Genomic DNA, 9,134 nt, shown 5'->3' with positions numbered 1-9,134 from the left:
ACCAGAAAGAAACAATTCAAATATCAAGGAGTCATAATGAGGATTATACAGGATTTCGCAGCTTCTGCATTAAAGAATTGGAGGCCTTGGAATATGAAATTCTGGAAGGCAAAGGAGTTTATACTACCATCAAGAATCAACTGCCCAGAAAAACTGAGCATAATCATTCAGGGAGAAATAAGATATTCAACAAAATAGGAGATTTCAAACATTCCTGATGAAAAGACGAATAACTGAATCAATTACTAATGAACAAGAAAAGTCCCTCGCTCACAAGACTAACTGGTAGTTTATATGCCAATAGTGTTCTATGTCATGGCTTTGTCCAGCCTCCAATTCAAATATTTTACTTCCCAATATTCATGTCAAGTCACATGACCTGATAGAATGCTTGAGCACATTTCCAGTGATCTATGAAGCTGCATAAACATTTCCAGAATTATAGGGTTGAATAGGAAGTCATATTCAGCTATCAAGTTTTAACTCTGTCCTGCTTACAAGAATGTAAGAATGAAGACTAATAATGGCTCAAATTCATACAGTGCTTTCAGATTTGGAAAGTGCTTTATAAATAGCTCATTTGATCCTCATGGCAACCCTGGGAGGGAGGTGCCATTATTGTTTCCACTTTAGAGATGAGAAACTCAGATATACAGAGGTTAAATGGCTTGTCTAGGCTTACACAGCTGGCAAACATCTGAGACTGGATTTGAACTCAAGTCTTTAAGTTACAACACTAAGTCAGATCAATGGTCTTCTAGCTCTGCACTTACCTCTGTCTGACAGTCACATTGAAAATTGTTTTGAAAGAGAGTGCCCTAATGGAATCATAGATTTAGAGCTACAAGGACTCTACAAGCCGCTCAGTCGTTTTATAGATGAGAATGCTAAGACTCACAGGGGTTAGTTGACTTTCCCTTACTATCAAGTAGTAAGTGGCAGTGTCAGGATCTGAACCTAGGTCCTTGAATCCCTAATCCATCATACTCTTCACTACACCTTAACACTTATCTCCTGCAGAATGGTCTTTAAAATCTAGTGATAGGACCAGAATATTCCTGGCTCTTTTTTAATAGACCTATTGTGTCCAAAACATTCCATGAGACTGTTTATACTTTGGACCTGTTTAAGAACTCTAAAATCCTACTAACTCAAAATTCCCACAGATGTATGAACTGCTTGGAGACAAAATGGACAAATACACAACCAGCTCCCTAGTGACAATATACAGAAGGTTATCAATCCTTAGAAAAAACACTTCTTTGAATCTTGCTCCCTAGAATTTCTCCCTAATGTCTTGATATTTGGGGAATTTACTTGTGCTGTTGGCATAGGGAAAGAGGGAACAAGAATTTATTAAGCATGTGCCCTGGAAAGAAGTGTTATTATTACGGTCAAGAAAATTGAGGCAGATGAAGTTAAAAGACCTGCCCAAGATGATACACTTACTAAGTCTTTAAGGTTGGTTTTGAACTTCAATCTTCCTAATTCCAGCCTCAGTGGTCAATCCTCTGCTCCACTTCTTATTCCAAGTCTATCTGTCCAAAGGTATCTAAGTCTGTATAGAATCATAAACTTAGAGTTAGAAAGGAGATGAGGGGAGCAGCCAGGTGGCTCAGCGAGTAAGAGCACCGGCTCCAGTGTTGGGATGACCTGGGGATCAAATCTGGGCTCAGATACTTAGCACCACACCCAGAAATAACTGGCCATGTAACCTTGAGCAAGTTACTTAACCCTGATTGCTTTAAAGAAAAAAACAGAAACCAAAAAAAAAAGAAAGGAGATGAGGGGTTTTCTAGACCAACCACTGTACAAATCATTAATTCAAACTGCAACAATACCAAAAGTGGTCATTCAATATCTGCTTCAAGATCTTCAGTCATAGGGCGTTTGCTTCTTTCATATTCTCCTCAAGGCGATTAGGTGGCACAGTAGATAGAATGCCAGGTCTAGGAAGACATCTTCCTGAGTTCAAATCTAGTTTCAGACATTTACTAGGTGTGTGACCCTGGGCAAGTCACTTAACTCTGCCTCAGCTCATCATCTCTAAAATGATCTAGAGGAGTAGAAAACAAACCACTCCAGTGTCTTTACCAAGAAAACCCCAAATGGGGTCCTAACGATCTTGTCAGACATGTTTGAAATGACTGGACAATAACAACAAACTTCAAGTCATTCAATCTATACATTTTTTTACTTTCACAAGTTAAAAAACATTTCCTTGGGTTCCTCATAAAACGAGTTCTTCTTTGTTAGTGTACTATGGACGCTCTCAAAGTCTCTCTTAAGAACTTTGGAACTGATTGTGTGACATGGGAGACATTGGCATAGAACCACTCAACATGATGAGCCCTCATCACAGAAGGTGCTGTACTTTGAGCAAAGCAGAATTGAAACAGTTCAAAGGAAATGCAGGATGCACAAATTTGGAGAATTCCACCCAAAATGTTCTCGAGGACTGTTTGTGCCCGACCTGTGGTAGAGCATCCAAGTTCATATTGGTCTGATCAGTCGCAGTCGGACACACTGAAACTTGACTCCAACTTGGTGATGCCATTTTGGCCCTCTTCCAGAATGACGAACAACAGCCTGTATGGCCATCTTCTTTGGATGCCACCACACAATAGATCTTCTTATCTAAATTCTCTCTCACCACATCCACAAGAGCAGGAAGGAAGAATCCTAAAAAGCCTTCCCAGAAGTCTTTAAGCAGTCATGGACTGAGGAAGTTGTGTCAAACAGTAAACAGAAATGATCCTTATAACAAGCAGAAGGGAGAGGCAGCCTGACATTATAGCTACAGAGCCAGCCTTGGAGTCAGGGAGGCTTGGTGTCCAGAACCACCTCCCAAACATACTGGATATGTGGGCCTGAGAAAGTCCTTTAACTTTCCAGTGTCCTGAGGCACCTCTCTAAAATCAGAATTTCCGTGTAGTGGTTGATTTGGGCTGGTGACGGCAGCAAGGATAGAGAAAAATTTGAAACTCAAAATTTTCTAAAAAATGAATGTTGAGATCTTTACATGTAATTGGAAAAAACAAAATATTATTTACCAAAAAATTTAATTTGAAATTTAAAAATATAATATAAAATTGATTGGTAAAGGATGAATCAGAGTAATGATAAATAACTTCATTCAAGATAATTACAACAATGAAACAATGTAATTTAAAGCAGTACTTAGTGGGGAATTTATATCTCTAAACACAACAGTAAAAAAGAAAAAAAGCAAATCAATAAATTGGACATATAACTAAAAAAGTTTTAAAAAATCCTAAATTTAACTCCATTAAACATAGAAATAGATATCCTAAACATCGAAAAAGAGATTAATAAAATTGAAAGGAAAAAATATAAATAAAAAGGAGTTGGTTTTATTAAAAATTATTAAAATAGATAAACTATTGGTTAATTTGATTTTTTTAAAAGAAAAATGGATTATCAGTATCAAAAATGAAAAAAGACAAATGCCTCATGAATGAATATGAAATTAAAGCAATTATTATGAACTATTTTGCCCAATTACATGTCAATAAAACTGACAAAGTAAAATTCATAAATATTTACAAAATGATAAATTGCCCAGATTTATTTAAGATGAATACAATATTTAAATAAAACTATCTTAGAAAAAAGAAGTTGAACAAACCATAAATGAGCTGCCTAAGAAAAAATTCACTGGACCAGATGGATTTATAAATTAATTCTACCAAACATTTAAAGAACAATTAATTTAAAACTGTATAAAGTATTTGTTTAAAGTAAAAGGTAAAGAAGGAATTCTAACAAATTCCTTTTTTGACAAAAATAATGTTATGATACTTAAACCCAGGAGAGCAAAAACAGAAAAAGGAAATTATAGATCTATTTCCCTAATGAATCTTAATGTTAAAATTTTCAATAAAATATAAACAAGGAGAATATAGCAAAATATCACAAAGCTAATAGCTTGTTAAATTTATACCAGGAATGCAGGTTCATTCAACATTAGAAAAACTACAAACATAATTGACAACATCAATGAAAAGCCATATGATTATATCAATAGATGCAGAAAAGATGACAGAATACACCGCCTATTCCTGTTAAAAGAACTAGAAATCCTAGGAATCAATGGAGCTTTTCTGAAAATGATAAGTATAGTCTAACAGCAAGAGCAAATATTTTCTGTTATGGAGATGAACTAGAAGCTTTTCCCAATTATATCAAGGGAGAAGCAAAATGCACATTATCACCATTGTTATTCAATATTTTATTAGAAATACTAGGTATAGGGGCAGCCAGGTAGCACAGCGAGTAAGAGCACCGGCTCCAGTGTTGGGATGACCTGGAGATCAAATCCCGGGCTCAGACACTTAGCACCCACCCAGAAACACCTGGCCATGTAACCTTGAGCAAGTTACTTAACCCCAATTGCTTAGGGGCGGCCAGGTGGCTCAGTGAGTAAGAGCACCGGCTCCAGCGTCGGGATGACCTGGATCAAATCTGGGCTCAGATACTCAGCACCACACCCAGAAATAACTGGCCATGTAACCTTGAGCAAGTTACTTAACCCCAATTGCTTAAAAAAAAAAATACTAGGTATAGCAAAGAAACAAAAAAGAAATTGAAGGAAGATTAGGCAATGAGGAAATTAAATTGTCATACTTGTAGATGATACCATGGAATACTTAGAGGATTTGCTTGATTATCGTGCCAATAATGTCCACCAATTCTGAGTGTCACTCAGAGTTCTGGCCTTGGCCCTCTCCTCTTCTCTCTTTGTATTATCTCAATTAGTGATCTCATCAGCTCATATAAGTTCAGTAATTCTCTCTAAGCAGATGATCCCCATATCAACTTTTCCATCTTCCTATTACCTAGGATCATTTACAAAATTCTTTCCTTTAAAGTTCTTCATGCTAGGTGGTGCAGTAAATAGAGCACAGGCCTTGGGGGCAGGAGAACCTCAGTTCAAATCCAGCCTCAGCCACTGAACACTTACTAGCTGTATGACCTTGGGCAAGTCATTGAACCGCAATTGCCCTCCAAAAAGCAAAACAAAACAAAAAAACCTTTAAAGTTCTTCACAACCTGCCCTCTTCCCATCTTTATAATCTTCTTACTGTTTATTTTAGTCCATGTACTTGATGTTCGAATGACAATCATCTTCTTGCTGTTCCTTGAACATGACCCTCTATCTCATGACTCTAGGCCTTTTTATTGGCTATGTCCCATGCCTAGATGCTTGTCCTCCTTATGCTCTTGATTTCCCTGGCTTCTTTCAAGACTCAGATTTTCAAGATAGCAGTATTTAACTGCTTTCTAAAACTGGACTTTTTGAGATGCATTCTGGGAAGATTGCCACAAACTGACAGAAAATTGCCACAAAATGAATGTAAATCAGCAAAAATAAAGGGGTAAAGCAGTTGTCCTCCTAAGACATCTTGAGAGTATCTCAGAGAAGACTCCAGGGGCTGAGGTTTGGTCTAACTGAAGTCTAAACACCTCCAGGACAACTACAGAAAATCAACAAGAGAAGCAGACTAAACCTCAGGAAATTTCATCACAACTTTCACCTCATTCACTGCCACAGAAAATTTCACCTCAGGAATTTTCACCTCACAAACTTTCATCTAAAAAACAGCAAATGGATGAATGAGGGAAGATTTAAGGACTTCCTGCTGTTTCCAGAAGTCAGGCCTGTGGCTGACCCAATGTGACCTCAGGCCATGGCTGTGGGTAAGAAGAAGAAGACACAAGCCTGGTGAGTCCAGTACTGAAGGGAGCAGGAACATTCTGGGGACAGCATAACTGGGGCTTAGGAAAGGAAGAAAGGAGTCCCTGAGGTTGTGACCCTGGACAGAATTCAGAAAACAACAGCAAGAAGGACCTGAGGCCTATGCCAACATTACCCACAACTTGGAATTAAAACTTGATAATAATAACATTTAACTAATGAAAAATAAAAGATAAATTAAAGTAAAAGTGAGTGACCAAAGAAAAAAGAACCTGAAATAGCTACTTTGGTGTTAAAAGAAGATCTGGGAGACCACAAGGAAAGCCTCACAGAGCAGAAGCCAAAGCAAACACCATAAATCCATGTTGAATCCAGAGCTAAGAGCTGCAAAATGAGTTTTACTTATATAGAGGCAAACATCATAAATTAGAGCCTTTGATCACTGTGTAAGATGGAAAAGAAGGGGATAAGGGCAGGCTTTTGCTCTGACCCTTCTTCCAGGGCTCAGGAGACACCTAGATGGAATACTTAGCCATGTCACTTTTCTCAAATACCACCCGAAGCCCTGCTGCCAACACCACACAGGCTGTGACTGACTGGCTTAACTGGACAATGGAGCCCATGAACAAAGACAGGGCAGCCTGAGAGAGGAAGAAGGCACTATCTAGAATAGCTAAATCCAGGCAAATGCCCTGGCCCAAGCCTCTAGTCTTAGCTTCCTCCCCAACTACCCCTGTCACAGATACATCACAAGGAGAGGCCCCATATAGTGGGGGTGAGGAAGGAAAGAAGCCAGTACTGAAAGCCCCTGAGTGTCCATTAGGAAAGGGTTCCCCAGCTTCGGGGCCTGCCAAGAAAACTGGTGGTCAGGCTGTCGCTGCTCTTACTGCTGCCAGTGTCCCTTCTGCATTTGGGTAGGAATGCCAGTTTCTCATGGTGGCAGAGTGACACCAGGGTATGATGTGATTCTAAAAATCAAAATGATATAGGAAAAGCTACAAAGAACAATTATTTCATACAAATGAGGGGTGAGAGTAAGGACTGATACAGAGGAATTAGATGGGGAAGGAGGGTAGGTAGTTCTGAAATCCTGCTCCCAACAGGAATGGGTTAAAGAGAGAAATATTCTATCTCTAGATATATAGAAATGTATGTATACCTACATATGTATGTATATATAAAAGTCTTCTAAATTCAGAAAGAAATAAGAGGACGAGGGGATAGGATGGAGGGAGAGTATAATGGAGGGATTTCTGGAGGGGGGTAGGTTAAGGAATAGGAAGGCAAGTGTAACACCAATGTGATACCCATAGCAGCTGCTGTGAATATGCACATGGATTCACAAAATATAATAAACCCTCCTCCTCGAAGACAAAACCAAAGTATTCATTTGAGCCATTGCTATTAGGATACCAAAAAGCAAGGTTTAGTAAGATACTCATCACCAATCCAGGGAGTGCTGCCAAGGCAAACCTATCTGTCAAGCCTTGCCACAAGCAAGTTACCCTAGGCAAGTACTTCCCTCTGTCTGCTTCTCTCTCATCGGGCATCTCTCTCCACCCATACCTCTCCATTCAAACAATACTATATATATATACTGTTTCCAATAAAAGGCTTGATTGGCTTAGTGCTGAGAAACTTGGAAATCAGAACTTAATTAAAAGCCGTGGCCCTGTGGCCCAGAGTCTAATTGGCTCTCTGTCAGGGCTCCACAGGTGGCCTATTAATGGGCAGGGAAGATTTTATATCCCAATTATTACAGCAAGGTAGCAAGTAGAAGTACAGGAGTGAGGAGGGATAGGAAAAGGTTGAGAAAGATAGTGAGGAACATAGGAAGAAGGAAAATATACAAGTAATTGTAATTTAGAGTATGGATGGGATAAATTTACCCATAAAATGGAAACTGACAACAGATTAAAAATTTTAATTCAATAATATGTTGCTTTTAGGAAATACTACAAAAAATGAGAGAGACACACAAACATAAAATAAAGGTCAAAAGTAGAACTTATTACATAAAAGAGTGGGGAAAGTAATCATGATCTCAGACGACATTAAATCTAAAATCAGATTTAGTCAAAAGAGAAAAAGAGGGAAACTATACTATAGCAGTAATATTAATCAATAGTTTTAGACCACATAAAATAACTAGACAATAAAAAAATGAGAGTATACCTGCCAAAACAAAGGAACTATACAAATATAAACACAAAAACCTTTTATATAAAGTTAGATCTAAATAATTGAAGTAATATTTATCATGCATGGAAAAGTAAAGCTAAAACAATAAAAAAGACAAATTTACCAAATTTATTTATGTAATACCAGCCCAATTAAATTACCTTAAAATTATCTTACTGAGTCAGAAAAAAATAATAACAAGGTTCATTTGGAAGAACAATCCACCTACAGAGAAACAGATGACAAGTGGAAATAAGTGTAATATGGTCTTATGTATATGCATTTGGCTATATGTGTATATGGATATGGAGATACATGCATATGTATGTGTGTATATGTATATGTGTGTGTATCCCACTGAATTATATCCTGGGGGGGGGGAGGAATAAAGTAGAAGCATGGTAGAGGACAAAAGAAAACATAGAATTAAGTTTAAAAAAATGGACAGCTTTGAAAATAATGTGTATCACACAGGTTTTCTTGAAATGGAAATTTATTGCTTTATATTGAATGCTCTCTTATGTACTGCTATGTGTATAATAATACTTTTTTCTTTTTATCTTGTATTTAAGTTTAAATTCTAATGTAGGGGGGAAAAGAGCCAGATGAACCACCAGTGAAACCCAAAATATAATCTTTATTCCATAATGTAACGATCTAAGGGCTTTCTCTAAGTTCATTCCATTTGCCTTAGAAAGGAAACCAATTTTTTACATTGGAACCATTTCAGTCCTCCAGAAGCTGTATCTATTTCATCTAAAGGTGAGCTCCCAGCTCTCTTCACACATTTCTTGGCAATAGGAGGCATTTGGGGACTGCTAAAGTATCTATCTCTAGACCACTAAGTATCCCTTCAACTTCCATAGCATCTGTGATAAGATACCAAGCAGTCTTTCCTATGGTTGGCTGCCAACTTATAAAACCACCTCTCACCTTAATATCCAAGGCAAGAAGCCTGGCAACAAGTATGGACAGGGTGACATATATGCAAGCCCATGGTGCTAAATTCCAGTGTTCAAAGGGCAGTCACTCAGGGAACTGCCCACGCTGCCAAGGAAAGAACAATTTTTCTAAGTGGGCTTGTAGCCTTTAGCTTAAATAAGGGACTTACTCAACTCAGTTCTTAAAGAAGTTAGTTGAACAGATGATAGATAGATGATAGATAGATATAGATAGATAGATAGATAGATAGATAGATAGATAGATAGATAGATAGATAGATAGATAGATAGAT

Source organism: Petaurus breviceps, unplaced genomic scaffold, assembly GCF_028583685.1.
Source record: "Petaurus breviceps papuanus isolate PSGF00001 unplaced genomic scaffold, PetGlider_PUasm1.0 38, whole genome shotgun sequence".
Lineage (NCBI taxonomy): Eukaryota > Metazoa > Chordata > Mammalia > Diprotodontia > Petauridae > Petaurus > Petaurus breviceps.
The sequence above is the reverse complement of the archived record's forward strand: the minus strand, read 5'-3'. Positions refer to the sequence as shown.